General features: G+C 43.3%; 1 long non-coding RNA gene across 1 annotated transcript in view; it reads right to left on the bottom strand.

The window, feature by feature from the left end:
- Positions 1–2,977, bottom strand: part of LOC138762778 (uncharacterized) — a 63,560-nt gene extending 60,583 nt beyond the window's left edge. The window contains exon 1 of the long non-coding RNA XR_011357135.1: positions 2,899–2,977. This is a non-coding gene — a long non-coding RNA (uncharacterized lncRNA). The remainder of the gene's footprint in view (positions 1–2,898) is intronic.
- Between the last annotated feature and the right edge of the window lie 16,292 nt (positions 2,978–19,269).

Consider the following 19,269-nt stretch of genomic DNA (forward strand, 5'->3'; position numbering starts at 1 on the left):
TTGGGTCATGACCATATACCAGGTCTAATGAGCTGCACTACTCAGTGAAATATTTGTGTGTGGTGTGAAGTTGCTAAAGAGACATTTGTTGGTTTTACCATTATTCCTTTCAGATTCTGCTGCCCATGTCCACCTTACTGCTTGTTACTTTATGGTCTTTCTTTGAATTCAAGGTGAAATCTGTTGAAATACTGAACCATACATGCCTCATTATCATTTACTCACGTTGAGGTGAATAATATGTTTATTAATTCACTGGGAAGTGGTTAAGGCTTACTGCAGGGGTTAGCTGGCAGGTATTCGATACCATTTCCCATCATTCTCTTCCCAGAAATCATTCGGCAAAATTACAAAATGATGGAAGTTAAGGCATTGCCATTTAATCCAACGTGCATGTAAGTGACAAATAACCTGTCGCTCACAATGATAAGCAGGATACTTTTTTTTTAAAAAGTCATTCACACCAAATGGTGTTCAGGTTACCCTCTAATCAAATGCAGCCTTTTTTGAGCTATTGTGATGTTTAGGGGATAGTTAAAAATTAACTACATTATTATGCATGTCACAAATAAGTCACTGTGGATGCACTTAGTATATTTCTTTCCCTCAAGGCCATTAATGGACCAGTTAGATTTTCAAAAGGATCCGTCAACTTCACAGTTTTGTTTCCTGATAACAGCTCATTGTAAAATTTCTAGATTTTCTTGTTAAATTTCATTGAAATTTTCAAAATGCTAGCATAGGAATTGAACTCCAATAAAGTAACAGATACGTAACTTGATAAGGGGGAGGGGTGTCAAAAATATGATTAAACTAGTATTACCTATCTTGTTTCACTGACTCCTGTGAGTGTCTCAGTGTATCACTGTTGACAGCTGTGAAGAAGTTTTTACTCAGATGTCCTGCCTTCTTGTCTGGAGGGGGATGATTGGTGCTTACTTTAACATGAGCACTTGCAGTACACAACATACATTTATATCTCACTTCAAGGCTGGACTTTGGTTTCTTTTGACAGCAACTGCAGATTACTGTTGGCACACGACTCCCACACCACCTGCATATTTATCCAAGGTTGTGTCAAGACTGATGAAGTTACCCATTTTTTATTGAAACCCCTGTAACAAACCTCGCAGATTAATTCAGTGAATTAAATAGGTCTATAAATATGCAAATTGATTATGGGACCATTATTTTGAATTCCAAAATCATATTTCCAATGGAAAATTATTTTTTAGAGTACTTAATTTTAAAATATTATTCTTTTTTTTGCACTCCTATTCAACACTAAACCACAAGATTTATCAATAGGGCAGAGAGTGGATATCTTATTGTACTTTTTCAATTAATTTCCTTCAGCTTAGCTGGAGCATTTATATGTGATGCAGCACCATGTGTGAAATGCAGCTAATTGCCACATTAATGTGCAGGTGTATGCAGCCAAACCAGTGGCTCTCAACCTTTTTCTTTCCACTTACATAGCACTTTAATAATCCATTACTAACCACAGAGCGCCTGTGGCCTCCAATGGCATTGGTGCTCTGTGATTAGTAAGGGATAACTTGAGATGGTATGTGGAGAGGAGGGGCAGAGTTTGAGAACCTCTGCTCTATAGGTAAAGTACTGAAAGCTGTTCTAAGAGATCGGATATACAATTATTGGATAGTCAGGGACATATTAGGGATGGGTTTGTGTGTGGTAGGTCATGTTTAACCAATGTTTTAGAGTTTTTCAAGGAGATTAACAGGAAAGTTGACAAAAGAAAGGCTGTGGATGTTATCTACATGGACTTTAGTAAGGCCTTTTTCAAGGTTAGTCAGGAAGATTGAGACACTGGATATTCATGGGGAAGTAGTGAAGTGGATTAGACAATGGCTAGACAGGAGAAACAGAGTAGTGGTGGATGATTGCCTCTCAGATTGGAGGCCTTCGTTACTGGAACCATTGTTGTTTGTCATTTATATCAATGATCTGGATGATAATGTGGTAAATTGGATCATCAAGTTTGTGGACGATGCCAAGATTGGAGGTGTTGTGGATAGCAAAGAAGATTTTCAAAGCTTGCAGAGGGATTGGACCAGCTGGTAAAATGGACTGAAAATGGCAGATGGAGTTTAATGCAGACAAGTGTGAGGTGTTGCATTTTGGAAGGACAAACAAAGAAAGGAGATATATAGTAAATGGTAGGGCACTGAGGAGTGCAGTAGAACAGAATTATGCAGATACATAATTCCCTGAAAATGGTGTCACAGGTGGATAGGGTTGTAAAAAGCTTTTGGCATATTGGGCTTCATAAATCAAAGTATTGAGTACAAGAGTTGGGACGTTATGATAAAACAAGACATTGATGAGGCCAAATATGTGTGCAGTTTTGGTCACCGAACTACAAGAATGATATCAATAAGATGGAAATAATGCAAAGAAGATTTACTAGAATGTTGCCTGGAATTCAGGAACTGGGATACAGGGAAAGTTTAAACAAGTTAGGACTTTATTCCCTAGAGTGTAGAATAATTGGGGGTGGGGGGGGGGGTGATTTGATAGAGGTATTATTGAGGGGGATACATAGAGTAAATGTAAGACAGGCTTTTTCCACTGAGGTTGGTGAGATACAAGCCAGAGGACATGGGTTAAGGGTGAAAGGGGAAAAGTTTGAGGGAACCCTGCTATGGGCAGGGTGCAGGTCAGTAGGACTAGAAAAAAAAAATAGTTCAGCACAGACTAGAGGGGCCAAGGTGACCTGTTTCTGTGTTGTAATTGTTCTATGGTTCTATACTAAAAATAAGTTCAGGCAATTAACTATTAATATGTGGTATCATCAAACATACACCAACTCTTTAAAGGTCAGTCTGATTGACACTAAGAATTGAATCCACGCGGTGAACTTATACCATTACACACCTGAGAATATGCCAGAAGCTCCATGAATAAGGCTCGGACAGATGTTTAAGGGAGTGTAGTTTCCTGGCTCTCATCTTTGGCTCGTTCTGCCAACATTGTGGCAACCAGTAGATGGAGAAGGAAGTTATATTAATCTGCAAAGATTCTGCTGATGCAGCTGGGTGATGAGAACAAATATGGCAAATATATATTTTTTATTATTATCACATCAAGCAAATTTGCTTGTTTTTGGCAGTCACTGTTATTATGTAAGAAATTGCAGCATTTTGCAATGCTTCCTTGAAAACCATGGGCAGTTCATGCACTTTTGCCACTGACGATGGAGTGAAAAGTATCAACCAGGAGATGAGAACAACTCCTTGCTCTTGAAGCCTTGAATCAACAAAGATAAGCCAATCATCTATTAACTGGAAGTAACACTCAGTGCTGGTCTGAGAGGATAAATAGATTAAACGAATCATACTGTGGAGTGGGTTTTCAACCAATCCCTTTCACACTTCCGGGAAAAAAATGTAACAAGTCGAGCTATGTGGGACTTGGCCTGCCAATGCAATCCACGCCCAAGATTCAAGAAAATAAATCAGTCAGTGACATGCGTGGCATTAGCAAGCTGAGCAATTAGGATCAATTATGCTGTTGGCACTTGCTGGTATACCTTGCGTGCAAAGAACAGCAGGCCCAACGGTACTAATTCCTGGCAGAGATGGTACCTCTTCAGCTGCACAGAAAATTAAGAGGCGGGTGAAATGATTATCTGTTTATTGTGCAACTAAGAATGAAACAATAAAGGTGGTGGTAATTGTAGTTCTAGAACATTCATAAGTTTCAACTGCTACCTGATGTTTGTAGATTCAACAGTAAATCAATGCAGACTGAGACAGGCTGAAAAGACAAGTGACAGTATTATCTGGAAACGTGATTATCAAACAAACATTACTGCAGACCTTTATAATCTTGATTCCAAAATGTTAGTCTTAAGAGGCTTATTATTCATATCAAGTGGGCTTTGTCTGCTCTGCAGAATGTGAATATAGAGCTGAAGAGGACAGCTACGTTATCAGTGAATGTAATGGCCATCATCTGGAACGTTCAAACATCTAATGGCATAATCAAATGTCGAATGGCATATTTATCACTCAATTAAGTGTCATTTGTGCACATTTAAAATTCATATTTCAGCATTTTATAGCTTTTACCTACTTGGCACTTGAGTTTGCTGTTTCAGTTCAAAACATTCCACAATGACAATTTGGAATTTCCTTGCCCATTATTTAAAACAAAAATCAGTTGGACAGGTACCTGGATATGAACCATTTAGAGCAGTGGTTCTCAACCCTTTTTTATTTCCACTCACATACCACTTTAAGTATTCGCTATGACATAGAAGCTCTGTGATTAGTCAGGGATTGGCATGTGGGTGGAAAGAAAAAGTTTGAAAGCCACTGTTTTAATCGTACCTAATCGACTGGTTAGGTGCCCGGTTTCAGAACGCCAAAGCAAATGGACCAATGACAATTTTTCCCAAGCAAAATATTTCAGTAACAATAGGGTCTAGAGCAGTGATTCTCAGCCTTCCCTTCTCACTCACACACCACCTTAACCAATCCCTTACTAATCACAGAGCACCGATGGCATAGGGAATACTTAAAGTGGTATGTGAGTGTTTAATAAATAACATAACAATTACAGCACGGAAACAGGCCATTAGGCCCTTCTAGTCCACACCGAACCAAACACCCCTTTCTAGTCCCACCTCCCTGCACAATGCCCATAACCCTCCATCTTCTTCTCATCCATATACGTGTCCAACCTTTTCTTAAATAATACAATTGACTCCGCCGCCACTATTTCTCCCGGAAGCTTATTCCACACGGCTACCACTCTCTGAGTAAAGAAGTTCCCCCTCATGTTACCTCTAAACCTCTGCCCCTTAATTCTTAACTTATGTCCTCTTGTTTTAATCTTTCCTCCTCTTAACAGATATAGTCTATCCACATCCACTCTGTCTATCCCTTTCATAATCTTAAATACTTCTATCAAATCCCCTCTCAACCTTCTATGCTTCAAAGAATAAAGACCTAATCTGTCCAATCTCTCCCTATACTCTAGATGCTTAAACCCAGGTAACATTCGGGTAAACCTTCTCTGCACTCTCTCCACTCTGTTTATATCCTTCCTATAATTAGGCGACCAAAACTGCACACAGTTATACAACGTCTTATACAATCTCAACATCACCTCCCAACTCCTATATTCCATGATTGATAAAGGCCAGCATACTAAAAGCCTTCTTCACCACCCTATTCACATGAGTTTCTACCTTTAGGGAACGATGTACCGTTACTCCTAAATCTTTCTGCTCTTCTGTATTCATCAATGCTCTCCCATTTACCACGTATATCCTATTCTGATTCTTCTTACCAAAATGAAGCACCTCACACTTATCAGCATTAAATTTCATCTGCCATTTTTCAGCCCACTTTTCTAAGCAGCCCAAATCCCTCTGCAATCCTTGAAAACCTTCTTCATTATCCACTATTCCACCTATCTTAGTGGAAAGAAAAAGGATGAGTACCACGGATTTTGAGGGATATGGACCAAATACAGGCAAACTGGATTAGCATAGATATCAGGAGGTCTGCAATGCTGGATGCGAATCAAAAGAATCTGCTGGATGAACTCAGTGGATTGATCAGCATCAGTGGTCTGGGTGGGGGGAGGGGCAGGGTGGAGAAAACATTGTGTTGAATCCTTTCAGCAAGATGTACACAAAAGTGCTGGAGAAACTTAGTAGTTCTTGCAGCATCCTTAGAAAAGGCAGTTGGTTTAAGGCCTGAGCCCTTCTTCAGGATGCCATAGATCTGGCAAACACAAATAAAAGGGAGGGGAGAGGGTTAGGGGAAGAATGCAGGCCAACAGGTGGATGCAGGTGTGAGGGTAGTAGAAGAAGAAATTGGGAGGGCATAAGGTGAAGAAATGTAGATCTGATTGGAGAATTTGTTGAACTCCAAATGTATTTTCCTGTGAAATTTTGAAGTTGTAGCATGAACAAAAAAATGGCATGATTCAAAAATACAGAGAGCAGAAGCCATTTTTGTAAGCACTGAACAAGAATGCCAAATTCATTGCAGAACAGAAATTTATGGTGTCAGAGAGGAGATGGCAGCTATTGATATTGCCAAGATATCTATGCTAATCCAGTTTACCTGTATTTGATGGTGGAAGTGGACATGCATCAAGAATATATGTCATAATTTTTTGCAAATTTGTATAGTGACTGCACCTCCTCCTTCAAATTATTCCTAGGATTTCAGACCTGAAATGTTAACTGGGTTTCTCTTTCCACAGATGTTGCTGAATTCTTTCTGCATTTCCTGTCGTTTCAGATTCCAGCTTTAAATCCGCAGCTTTATTTGTTTTCCTAACAACCGCACAGGTCTTTCATCACTTTAAATGTGTACATGTTCTACAGTGGAGATCATGAACAGTAAAGAAATTACAATTGGAATCAAGCTATATTTGTAACATACATTGAGCAAAGTTTCACTGCTTTTTATGCAATGAGGGATATTCATTTTCCAGACAGATACAAAGGTCCTCAGAAATCAACATCTTTGCTTTCAGGAAAAGTCAAAAAGAGTAGGAGGGAACAAAGGTGCTCACTTTGAAACTGAGTGCTTTTGAAGAGACAGTCCTGGAAATCTTTGATGATAACTGCAGGTAGAGGTTTGAGATCTATGCCTTCCACATTATGAGGCCAAGCACCAGAGGCTTTTTACTTGCTTTTCGTCATTCAATGCAGGTAATTTTCATGTTTTGAAAAAGCATAGAATTTATTACAGCAAATCACCAGCTTGCAGCACAATTTCAAGCTAACTGTAGCATCAGAAATTTTTTAAAGATTAATTTAATTTTAACAATACAGCACGCTAGAAGTCACTTCCGTGACAGAATATAGATATGTTTTTGGGAGATAAATTTGGGAAGGTTTGTTCGTGTAGGTCACATACAAACATTTCAAAACAGATCTTATTTAAAATACTAGAGCTCTGCTCATGATAGATATGTCAGGGCCTCGGAGCCTTTGCAAAAGCTTTGGAAAGTGCCCAAGAGATTTCACTAATGGATTGTTGCTTACAAAAAGGCAATAGATGGAAGAGCTTGTCGGAGCCACAGATTGTCTGCAGTGGAGCTTGCTGTTCTAAGAGGGTCATGTGGTTTTTCAAGCAGAAAGAGTCAAACAGGTTTTCTCAGTGAGAGAGTGAGCGAGCGAATGAACGAACTGGTTTCTGCAGTCATGGCAAGTTGGGAGCTTGTTGAAGACCCATTTTGAAGATGAGTTGTGAGTGCTTAGTTCAACCTGGTCAAAGCCCTTGTGGTTCATGCAAGAGGAGACGACTGGCTGTCTAATGTTTCACTTAAGAATAAGAGAAACATAAATGAACTCTGTGGTGACCTGAAAGAAAGAGGTTTTCATCTGGAGAACCCTGAGGGGGCAAGACACTGAAGTGGCTGATTTAAAAAAAGGAATAAGTTGAGGGTGACAGCGTACAACAAATCTCTCTCTCTGAAAAGCGGCAAGAACCTTCCTGAGCATAAACCATTTACCTTTCAAGTACCAAAGCCTGGTGAACTTTACAAATGTTAAATTCTGTGCACAGTATAAGAATTGCCTGCAACCAGTGAACTTGGACGAATGAGAAGTGAGATTGGACTGTGAATGAAATAACTTTTCTGAACTTACACACACATTGCATACATGTGTGCTTAGAATTAGAAGGGGGTTAAGTTAGTTAAGTCAATAGTGATAAGTTAAAGTTTGATTCTGTTTTCATGTTTAAAGATAATTAAAAGCAACTTTTGTTTAAGTAACCATTTGTCTTGGTGTCTATTGCTGCTGGGTTTTGGGGTCCTCTGAGCTCATAACACTTCCATGCCATCCAATTACACTCAATCAACCTACCAACCCCATACATTTTGAAGGGTGGGAGGAAACCAGAGCATCTGGAGAAAACTCAGGCAGGTCATGAGTAGAACGTACAAACTCTTTACAGATGGCACTGAATTTGAACCTGGGTCGGTGTCTCTGTAATATCATTGTGCTAATTACTACCCTAACAGTGTTGCACCAACTTCATTCCCCAGTATTCCCACTGCAATTTCAGAGGACTTCAATTTCAAAGAATAACAAACTACCTAAACTAACAAAGAGCTGGTAAAATGGATTAACAATTTGATTATGCTAACGTTCCCTTCATTGATGTCCAAAGGTTTGCTCATATACAAACCAATAAACACAAGAGAATACTCCACTAAAGTTGTTGTCTCAAAGCATTATTATAAACAAGCTGTTTACTGCCAGTCAGCATGTTAGAAAGTCACTATATTCAAAAAAGGACAAGGAGTATTTTGGTTCCAAGGTGCTCTGATTAAGTACGAGTAGACAATTATTGAACATATTCAGCCATCAGTCATATTGAGAGCGTAAATTAATGAATGCTGGCTGATAGATGGTATTTCCAGCACTTGTGGTTTTCATTTCCATCGTCTGCAGTTCTTTGATTTTCAAACATTCTTCTTTCAGTCAACCTAATTTAAAATAAATATGAATGCAATTTATTGCCCAATGCCTCAAATTTTCCTTCACTTCATTTCCCACCTTATTTGTGACTTTCCAGGATGTTTCTCTGTGTTCTCTCTGGGCACTTCCTTGAGTGAATTTGGGCATGGGTCACCCTCAGCCTTGACTCTTAGTGACAGAACTGCTTAAAACACCTTGAACTTGAGGAGACAGGACCAGACAACATAGCTGGTCAGATACAGGGGGACTATGCAGACCAATTGATAGAGGTCTTCACGGACATCTTCAACATCTCACTACAGCTGCCCATTATTCCCGTAGGGGTCAAGATGGCCACCATCATCGCGATATCCAAGAGGGTGACAATAACAGGCCTCAATGACTACCACCCTCCACCATTGTGAAATGCTTCAAGCATCAGATGAAGGATCACATCAAAGCACAATTTAAATTTACCAATAGAAGAAACCATTCCACAGATGATGCTAGAGCCTTGCCACTTCACTGTCCTGGCCCACCTGGAGAATGACACCTCATATCCCAGGCTGCTGTTCATCGACTTCAGCTTAGCATATAATATGATCATTTCACAGAGGCTGCTGGAGGTATTGTCTTCTTTGGGACTCAACAATCCTCTCTGTAACTGGATCCTGAACTTCTGAAATAGGTTAGTAGCAGAATCTCAAGAACCTTCATGCTGAGCACTGGTGCACCTCAGGGCTGTGTGCTCAACCCACTCCTCCTCACACTACTGATCCATGACTGCAACACCAGATCCAGCTCCAACAGTGTTATCAAGTTTGCAGATGACACAACAGCAGCTGGCCTCATCAACAACAATAACTCATAGCACAGAGGTGGAAAATTTTGTGAAATGGTATGAGTAACAACCAGGATCTCAATATGGAGAAGACAAAGGGGATGATTGTGGACTTCAGAGGGTCCAGGAATGACTACACAACAACTCTGTAGTAGAGAGTAGAGAGCACCAAGTTCCTTGGGAGTTTACTTAACTAATGATCTATTGTGATTTCACAAGACACTCAACATTTCCTCACTTGTCAGGAAGGCGCAACAGCAACTGCACTTCCTGAGAAGACTGAATTGGGCCAAGCTACTGGCCACCATTATGTCAACCTTCTATAGGAGCTCTGTCGAGAGTGTGTTGGCCAGCTGCATCACATTGTGGTACAGTTGCTGCAGAGAAATGGATCAGAGGTCAATACACAGGACCATAAGAATGGCAGAGATAATCCCTCCCACTCCCCCCCACCCCCCAATCAATGTGATCGACCAGGAACATTGTCTGAAGAGGACACACAAAACGATTAAGGGCCCCTTCCACCTTGCATATAGCATATTTCAGCTGCTCCTATTTGGGGAAGAGATACAGGAGTATTAGAGCCAGCACCACTAGGCTAAGGAACAGCTTCTTCCCATGGGCAGTGAGAATGCTAAACAACCAAAGGAATGGATTACACAAACTATCCAAGACTTTCATGTACAAAACATCATTTATATACACAGATGAAATACATGTTCAGCATATGTATTGTTTGTCTGTCTGTGTGTTATGTCTGGTGGTGTATCTGCATGTTTTGCACTGAGGACCGGAGGGCACTGTTTTGCAAGGTTGTACTTGTACAATCAGATGACAATAAACTTGACAAGTCCATTATCTTAAGGTCTTTTTGATTTTTTTTTGGGTGGGCAAATAAAGAAGCATTGGTTTCAGTAATGGATCTAGGCACCGAAAATACAGATTGAACTTGGCTTAAGGTTCAAACTGATAGAGGGTTTGACTGACATTGGGAATGCTGCCATAGTGCTAGAGATTCTGTATGCCTCAGCTTGATGAATTTAAAAAAAACATCATGAATTACCCATCAGATTTTATGGTGGAATCAATAACAAAATCCTAATTAAGCATGAATAAAAAGCCAGGAACTTTAGTTACTTATGTACATGTTCACTTTACCACCTGGCTCACACTGAAGGTAATTTAACATTTATTTAGGATGATCATTTTTTTTGTTGTTTTTTTTCCTGTTGGCAGTTAAGTGTTATTTTTTTTTTAATAAATTTTTTTTCTCCCTCTTCCTCTTGCCAATTTAGAATGTAGAATCAATCACAGAAGAACTTTACTGTTGCTTTCATTATTTTGTTGGCTCTTTAAAAATGTAGGATTTGTTCCCATAGATTTATTTCACCAGGAATTAATTATTTTTGGCTAGATATAACTCAAACATGTATTAGTAGCTGTAACAACTCACTTTGCATGTATTAGTTCTACAGAGTATTGGATTGCTTAAGCAATGCTTTGCAAGTTTGACTTTCTGATAGCAAACTTCTAACAAGAACTCTGCATGGACTCATCTACGTATGACATTACTTAAGGTTACTTTGCTGTAACAGTGTTAAAAAAAAAGGCTCCAAATAGCCAGTGAAATAGCTTGGGGAAAAAAAATAGGAAATTTGTCCATAGATGATTTTATGACTGCTTGTGGAAAGTCATTTTCATTCTAGGCTTACAATCATCCAAAAAAAGGATTGTTCAACCATTGTAGAATGTGTTGTATTTAGCACACTTTGTAATAAGACACAGCAGGCTGTTGATTTATTTATACTTGGTCGAGGCCCACCTCAATTGCAGAATGAACCTCATACTTTTGCAGCTGAGTTGAGGACAAGGCAACAAAATTTTGAAAAAGGAACACCAATGTTTTATTAATAGAGATAATTTTCAAAAGTCAGTAGAGTATTCATTTCTGAGGAGAAAGTAACCTAAAAATTATGAAGTGTTCACAGTGGTGGTGCCATACAGGGAGCTAATGTCTTGGAGGGTTGCCTTTTGCATTTGTCGGAAGTAGGATTTGTCTGCCTGCTTCCTTCTTAATCGGAATTCATTTGTCCTTGCCATTTTAGGCAATGAAGTAAAAAAAAAATTACTATCTTGTTGTGGATCTGAGATTAAAGTTTGTAGCAGAATTCCTCTTGGATCCTGTTGATTGCTTTCATTGTAGTAGAACATGTGCTGATGACCTGGGCATACTGGATCTGTGATAGTGTCAGTTATACAGTGTGGCCCAACTTGAATGCACCAACCAAAAGGTCCCACCCATGCAGGATCCAAATGCTTGTGTTTGACCTTCTAAACCCCTCCTATCCTTGTAACAGTCCCATATTTTTTTTCCTTAAACATTGCAATGGTACCTGCCTCAGCCACTCTTCCAGAAGCCCATTCCATATGTCCAACACCCTCTATGTAAAAATGATATGCCTTTTAGGATGTGGAAGCTATGGAGATAGTGTAGAGGAGATTTTCCAATCCAGGTAACATCCTGGTAACTAAGTCATGTGAGCAAGATTAGCAGAGCTAGGACTTTTCTCTTTGGACCATAGAAGATGAGAGGAGACTCAATAGGAGTCTACAAGATCAATAAGAGACATAGATAGGGTGGGCAGCCAATAGCCATTTCCCGGGCAGGAATAGAAAACACCAGAGGAAATGTGTATAAAGTGAAGGGAGGGAAGTTTAGGGGAGACATCAAGGGCAAGACTTTTTTTTTTAAATGCAGAAAGTTGTGGGTGCCTGGAATGCCTTGCCAGGGATGGTGGTAGAGGGTTATGGGTTAGGGAGAGTTTAGTACTTTTGTTTTAAGGAATATATGGGTCAGCACAACATTGAGGGCTGACGGGCCTGAATTGTGGTCTAGTGTTCTATTCTCTGTTAAATCTCTCCCCCTTACTTTAAACATGTCCTCTGGATACCGATTTCCCTTTCTCTGGGCAAATAGTCTGCCTTCACCCGATCTCTTCCTCCCATGGTTTCGTACACTTACAGATCCTGTGCTTCAAGGAATAAAGCACTAGCCTGCTCAACTTCACCAATAGGGTTTGAGGACTATGAAACATCTGTTTATTCCACAGGGAAGTCACTAAGACACCAGACCAGCCCAACCTTTGTGACTAATACAAACACAACAATGTTCCTCTTTCATTTGGACTTGCCGGAAGATTGCACTTGTTTCTATGAAGTGGCCATATATTGCCTCTTGTCTCTCACAGAGTATGGAAAATATATTGACTGGCTGCATCATGGCCTGGTTTGAAAGCTCAAGTGCCTAGGAATAGAGAAGGCTGCAGAAAATGACAAACCAAGAAAAGTTCCATCATGGATATTGGCCTCCTAACCACAATATGAGGCAGTCTCAACATAGCCCCATCATAAGGGATCTCCGTTACCCTGATCATAAACTCTTTCCATAGCTAACCTTTAGGAAGAAAGAGAGGGCAGATTATTAGACTTTTTCCCAATGTAAGGCAGTCTACTACTAGAAGACATTGGTTTTTATGAGAATGCAAAGATTTCAGGGAGATCTGAGGATCATGTGTTTCACACTGTGGATATATGGAATGAACTACCAAGGGATGTGGTAGAAGTTAATGCATTTGAACAGTTACAGGAATATTAAGAATTTTGAGGGATATGGGACAAAGACAGGCAAATGGGATTGGTGTAGATTGCCTGGATGAGTTGTGTCATCAGATCGGATTCTGAGCTGTGTTTCCATGATGTTCAGGACCGTCACTTTTGAGGGTTGTCTATGGGGCTCTCCACTTTTCTGGTTCTACCCTTCATTTTGAAGAATCAAAATTCCTGGCAGGTGGTTTATTTTAAAAAGGAATGGCCATTACAGATCAAGCCTATATGGGCTTGACTAAACAAGGCTTTATTCCAGTGGCAAGCAGTCATTTCAAAGCAAAATTTATTTTAAAGATAAAGGTAATTTTTTTTTAAAAAGCAAGTCGATGAAGCAAACAGGATATAAAATGGTGCAGCATGCCTGGTGGAAGCTATAAAACTTGACAAGACAGACAGCATCTTCCAGAACTTGTGGCATAAAATTTTTGCCCCCCCCCCCCCACCTACCATCGTGTTTGGTTGTATTTGTGATGTTAGATGCAGGTCTATGTACGAGAACAGACCAGACACAGAAAGGCTGAATTGGAACCAACCTCATCAGTAACCCTCTATTCATCTCCTTACTGGTTTCCAAGAAACACAAGAATAAATGAGCACAAATACTGGACCTATTTTCACAACTTCAATTGTTAACAACTCATCTCCAAGGAATCCTTCCTAAAATTCCATCTGGTAGACTAAACATAATCATAAAAGTTGAAAAAACATGTAGTTTGCAACTGATGGCGTCACGATACTTCCCATCTTTTGCACAAACTGCATCAATGTTATCAGTCTTAATAGACTGCAAAACTTCCCCGTTCAGGCCAAGCAAACAGCCCAGAAACCCTGAGGCAACATTGACTTGTCCACATGTATTTGGCACCCTCCAGTTTTAGGAGATCACCAGTTATTCCACCTTGAATTTATTGGTCAATTTAGTTGGATCATTCAATGCCATGGAGGAACATTGAAATAATGTGAAGAAATATGCATATTATGGTTCAAATTTGGTATTTCTCAAGAGGAGGATGCCAATTATGTTGAGAATTCCCCCTGAATAATCAAGTTATGAAAATATAAATGTTATTAAGGTTAGCAGTATAATAAGTCAAAATAAGATCTGCTCCAAGCAGAAATGGAGAAATAAACATGTTTGGAAAATATATCATGGCATCATATGATCTGTAAGCTACCTAAAAATCAAATCTTTAGAACCTCTCCAAATCGGCACATGAAGCTAATGTATAAAAACTCATTTCCTAATAATGGCTTCTATGTGGCCTAGGATATTTTGCTGTGTCAAAATTTCTGGCAGCATGAATCAGTACACAATAGAAATTGTGATTTTGAAGCTTTGGTTGCAAGCACATTCCCATTTATGTTATCAAGCTAAATGATCAATACCAGCATCATAATAAGAAGATAGAATGAAAATTATCTGATAACTATATCAAATTAAATTCTTACCATCATAAATATTGCATTACTCTCAGGGGAAACAGTTTCAAACATCAAGGACAATTTTGCCGTAGAGTGATGCAGGAATACGTTTCAACATGATTTGTGTGTAAGTACACCTTCATTTTTACTGAAATTGAATAAATTGATACAAGAAAATATGTTGAAGTAACATGAGAACAAAGTAATTGAATGTAATTAAAATTACTTGCTTGTAAATTAAAAGCAATGCTAACACCACATAATTTGCCTCCACGTTGAGACAGTCTATTATGGTAACGCACTTGAAATATACACTAATAATTGAATTGATATGGTTGGTTCTATGTTCCTGAATTATCAGAGCTGAATAGTTAATTAGGCTGCCAGCATGAAATATGTACAAATCCTTGGAAAGATAAAAATGAACTACACGGGCAGGTGCTTTAACATGCAGAAGAGAAAAATCCGGATGAACTATCCAGCCGAGCACTGAAATCCTGTGGTGACCACTTGGCCAATTTATTCATGAATGTTTTGGCTGGCACGGTGTGGTACCTACCTATTTCAAACTGGCATCATTCATGCTGGTGCCCAAGAGTGTGGCCATCTGCCTTAATGACCACTAATCAATGGCACTCACATTCACAGCAATGATGTGCTTTGAGAGGCTGATGTTGAAGTGTATCAGCTCCTGTCTGAGCAGTGACATGGATCCTTTCTAATTTCCCTACCACAGCAACAGGTCGATGACAGATGCCATCTCACTGGCTCTGCATAAAATCCTGGAATACCTGGACAGCAAAGAAACATATAACCAGAATACATTTTATGGACTTCAGTTCAGCATTCAACACCAACATCCCTCCAAATTTAATGACCAAACTCCAAGACTTGGGCCTTAATACCCACTGTGTAATTGGATTCTGGATTTCCTCATCTCCAGAACTCAATTAGTGGGGATTGGTACGACATCTCCTCCACAATCTCCATCAGCATTGGAGAACTACTTAGCCTCCTGGTTTACACGTTTTACACCAATGACTGTGTGATGTGGCTTGTTACACAAAAAACTGCCCTGATACAGATTTCCTGATGGTACCACAGTAGTGGTCTTTATTAAAACGGGGTGATGAGTTAACATACAGGAGGGAGATTGAAAACTTAGCTGAATGGTGTACTAACAACAACCTCACACTGAATGTTACCAAAACAAAGAGGGTGATTATACACCATTGAAAGGAAAATCCAGAGGTGTACGATCCATTCATCATCATTCGAGGATTGAGAGGTGGAGAGCATGAGGAAATTTAAATTCCTGGGAGTCACTAGCACTGGGTACATTTCTTGGACACAACATACTAAAGTCATCATGAAGAAATCATATTAGCAGCTTTACTTCCTCAGGAAGTTGCAGTGGTTCAATAATGACATAGGAAACCTTGGCAAGTTTCTACAAGTGTTTAGTAGAAAGGGTGCCCATGATGAGCTCATTGACTTCATCCACTGCTGCCAACTTCCACCCAGACCTGAAATTCACTAGGTCTGGTTCCAACAACACTCCCCTTTCAATCTCTCCATCTCCAACTCAGGAGATGGAATTCTTAACAGAGATCTTCTACAAACCCATTAATTCCCACAGCTACCTTGACTAGACCTCTTTCCAACCTGTCCCCTGGAAGAATTCCATTTCAAGTGAAACATTATGCAAACCAGTCTTCTCTTACATAGATCACAAGGGCTTTGAACAGGCTGAAGAAAGAACTCACAACCAGTCTTCAAAATGGGGTTTTTCCACATCTCTCCCAGTCTACCCTCCCCCTCCCCCTCCCCCCACCCCCATCTCTCTCTCTCTCAAGCCTGCCACAATTTATTTCCTTTAAAACATATTATTCAATATAAAATATAGCAATCTGTCACAGCACCCATTTCAATTCCCCATCCCAGTCTCTTGCTGAATGCTTATCCATAGTCTCATGCACTACCAGACTGAGACCACCGCAAATTGGAGGAACACCCCCTTATCTTCCAACTGGGCATCCTCTGATCAGATGGCATTAATATCAACTTCTGTGGCTTTCATCAAAACCTCCCTCACCTCTTTCCCCCACCCCCCCACCCCCATCTTCTTCCCACAGTTCTGTCTCCCTTCCCCATTTCCTATCACATAGACATGATACATTCTCACCTCTTCCCTTATCAACACCTTTTGTTGGTCTGGATCCCTTCCCCAGCCAGCATTGCCTAAATTCTGATATTCCCTGCTTCTGGCTCAATTCTGCTTATTAATTGAAGAAGGGCTCAGGCCTAAAATGTCAGCAATAGATCTTGGCTTTTTATGGATGCTGAAAGACCAGCATTTTGATGTGCTTTTTAACTACAATCCCAGCATCTGCAGACTTTAGTGTTTCCTTCAAAAAGAATCTTGGAGTTTTATGTTCTCTGATGATAAAGTTGAACTTTTAATTCTATCAACAAATTTGGTATAGCTTTTTCTATTTTAACTTGCTTAGAATGAAGCATGAATAATTAATTGATTTTTATATAAATTTTAAAATGAGATCTTCCTGCTTAAACCAATGGTTCTCAACCTTTTTCTTTTCCACTCACATACCACTTTAAGTAATCCCTATCCCATCGGTGCTCTGTGATTAGTAAGGGATTACTTAAGGTGTACGTGAGTGAGAAGGGAAAATTGAGAACCACTGCTCTAGACCCAATTATTACTGAAATATTTTGCCTGAGAAAAATTGTCATTGGCCCATTTCCTTTGGAGTTATGAAACCGTGCACATAACTGGTCAATTAGATATGATTAAGGCAGTGATTTTTCAAACCTTTCTCTTTCCACTCACCTACCACCTTAACCAATCCCTTACTAATCACACAGCACCAACGGCAGAGGGATTATTTAAAGTGGTAGGTGAGTGGAAAGAAGAAGGTGGACAACCAAGGACTTAAACTTTTAATCTTCTGTTTCACATCCTGGTCATCGATTTGATTTTTTGCAAATACAGTCATTTCAAAAGTATTCTACTTCTTTAAAAAAAGTTCTCTTGCATTCAATCTTGATTTAGTCCACAAAATTAAATGTTTCACCAACTGACAGGGAGCACAGATTCAAGTATTTTATAACACACACGTTAACCATGCCGCCCAGGCTTTTTTTTTGTTTTGGGGCTCCCCGGGCCGCCCGGGCTCCTCGTGGGGCTCCCCGGGCCGCCCGGGCTCCTCGTGGGGCTCCCCGGGCCGCCCGGGCTCCTCGTGGGGCTCCCCGGGCCGCCCGGGCTCCTCGTGGGGCTCCCCGGGCCGCCCGGGCTCCTCGTGGGGCTCCCCGGGCCGCCCGGGCTCCTCCTGGGGCTCCCCGGGCCGCCCGGGCTCCTCCTGGGGCTCCCCGGGCCGCCCGGGCTCCTCCTGGGGCTCCCCGGGCCGCCCGGGCTCCTCCTGGGGCTCCCCGGGCCGCCCGGGCTCCTCCTGGGGCTCCCCGGGCCGCCCGGGCTCCTCCTGGGGCTCCCCGGGCTCCTCCTGGGGCTCCTCGTGGGGCTCCTCGTGGGGCTCCTCGTGGGGCTCCTCGTGGGGCTCCTCGTGGGGCTCCTCGTGGGGCTCCTCGTGGGGCTCCTCGTGGGGCTCCTCGTGGGGCTCCTCGTGGGGCTCCTCGTGGGGCTCCTCGTGGGGCTCCTCGTGGGGCTCCTCGTGGGGCTCCTCGTGGGGCTCCTCGTGGGGCTCCTCGTGGGGCTCCTCGTGGGGCTCCTCGTGGGGCTCCTCGTGGGGCTCCTCGTGGGGCTCCTCGTGGGGCTCCTCGTGGGGCTCCTCGTGGGGCTCCTCGTGGGGCTCCTCGTGGGGCTCCTCGTGGGGCTCCTCGTGGGGCTCCTCGTGGGGCTCCTCGTGGGGCTCCTCGTGGGGCTCCTCGTGGGGCTCCTCGTGGGGCTCCTCGTGGGGCTCCTCGTGGGGCTCCTCGTGGGGCTCCTCGTGGGGCTCCTCGTGGGGCTCCTCGTGGGGCTCCTCGTGGGGCTCCTCGTGGGGCTCCTCGTGGGGCTCCTCGTGGGGCTCCTCGTGGGGCTCCTCGTGGGGCTCCTCGTGGGGCTCCTCGTGGGGCTCCTCGTGGGGCTCCTCGTGGGGCTCCTCGTGGGGCTCCTCGTGGGGCTCCTCGTGGGGCTCCTCGTGGGGCTCCTCGTGGGGCTCCTCGTGGGGCTCCTCGTGGGGCTCCTCGTGGGGCTCCTCGCGGGGCTCCTCGCGGGGCTCCTCGCGGGGCTCCTCGCGGGGCTCCTCGCGGGGCTCCCCGGGCCGCCCGGGCTCCTCGCAGGGCTCCTCGCGGGGCTCCTCGCAGGGCTCCTCGCGGGGCTCCTCGCGGGGCTCCTCGCGGGGCTCCTCGCGGGGCTCCCCGGGCCTCCCGGGCTCCTCGCGGGGCTCCCCGCGCCGCCCGGGCTCCTCGCGGGGCTCCCCGCGGGGCTCCCCGCGCCGCCCGGGCTCCCCGCGGGGCTCCCCGCGCCGCCCGGGCTCCCCGCGGGGCTCCCCGCGCCGCCCGGGCTCCCCGCGGGGCTCCCCGCGCCGCCCGGGCTCCCCGCGGGGCTCCCCGCGCCGCCAGGGCTCTTCGCGGGGCTCCCCGCGCCGCCAGGGCTCCTCGCGGGGCTCCCCGCGGGGCTCCCCGCGCCGCCCGGGCTCCCCGCGTGGCGTTCCCCGCGCCGCCCGGGCTCCTCGTGGCGTTCCCCGCGCCGCCCGGGCTCCTCGTGGCGTTCCCCGCGCCGCCCGGGCTCCTCGTGGCGTTCCCCGCGCCGCCCGGGCTCCTCGTGGCGTTCCCCGCGCCGCCCGGGCTCCTCGTGGCGTTCCCCGCGCCGCCCGGGCTCCTCGTGGCGTTCCCCGCGCCGCCCGGGCTCCTCGTGGCGTTC

The sequence above is a fragment of the Narcine bancroftii genome, chromosome 5 (assembly GCF_036971445.1).
Source record: "Narcine bancroftii isolate sNarBan1 chromosome 5, sNarBan1.hap1, whole genome shotgun sequence".
Classification (NCBI taxonomy): Eukaryota; Metazoa; Chordata; class Chondrichthyes; order Torpediniformes; family Narcinidae; genus Narcine; species Narcine bancroftii.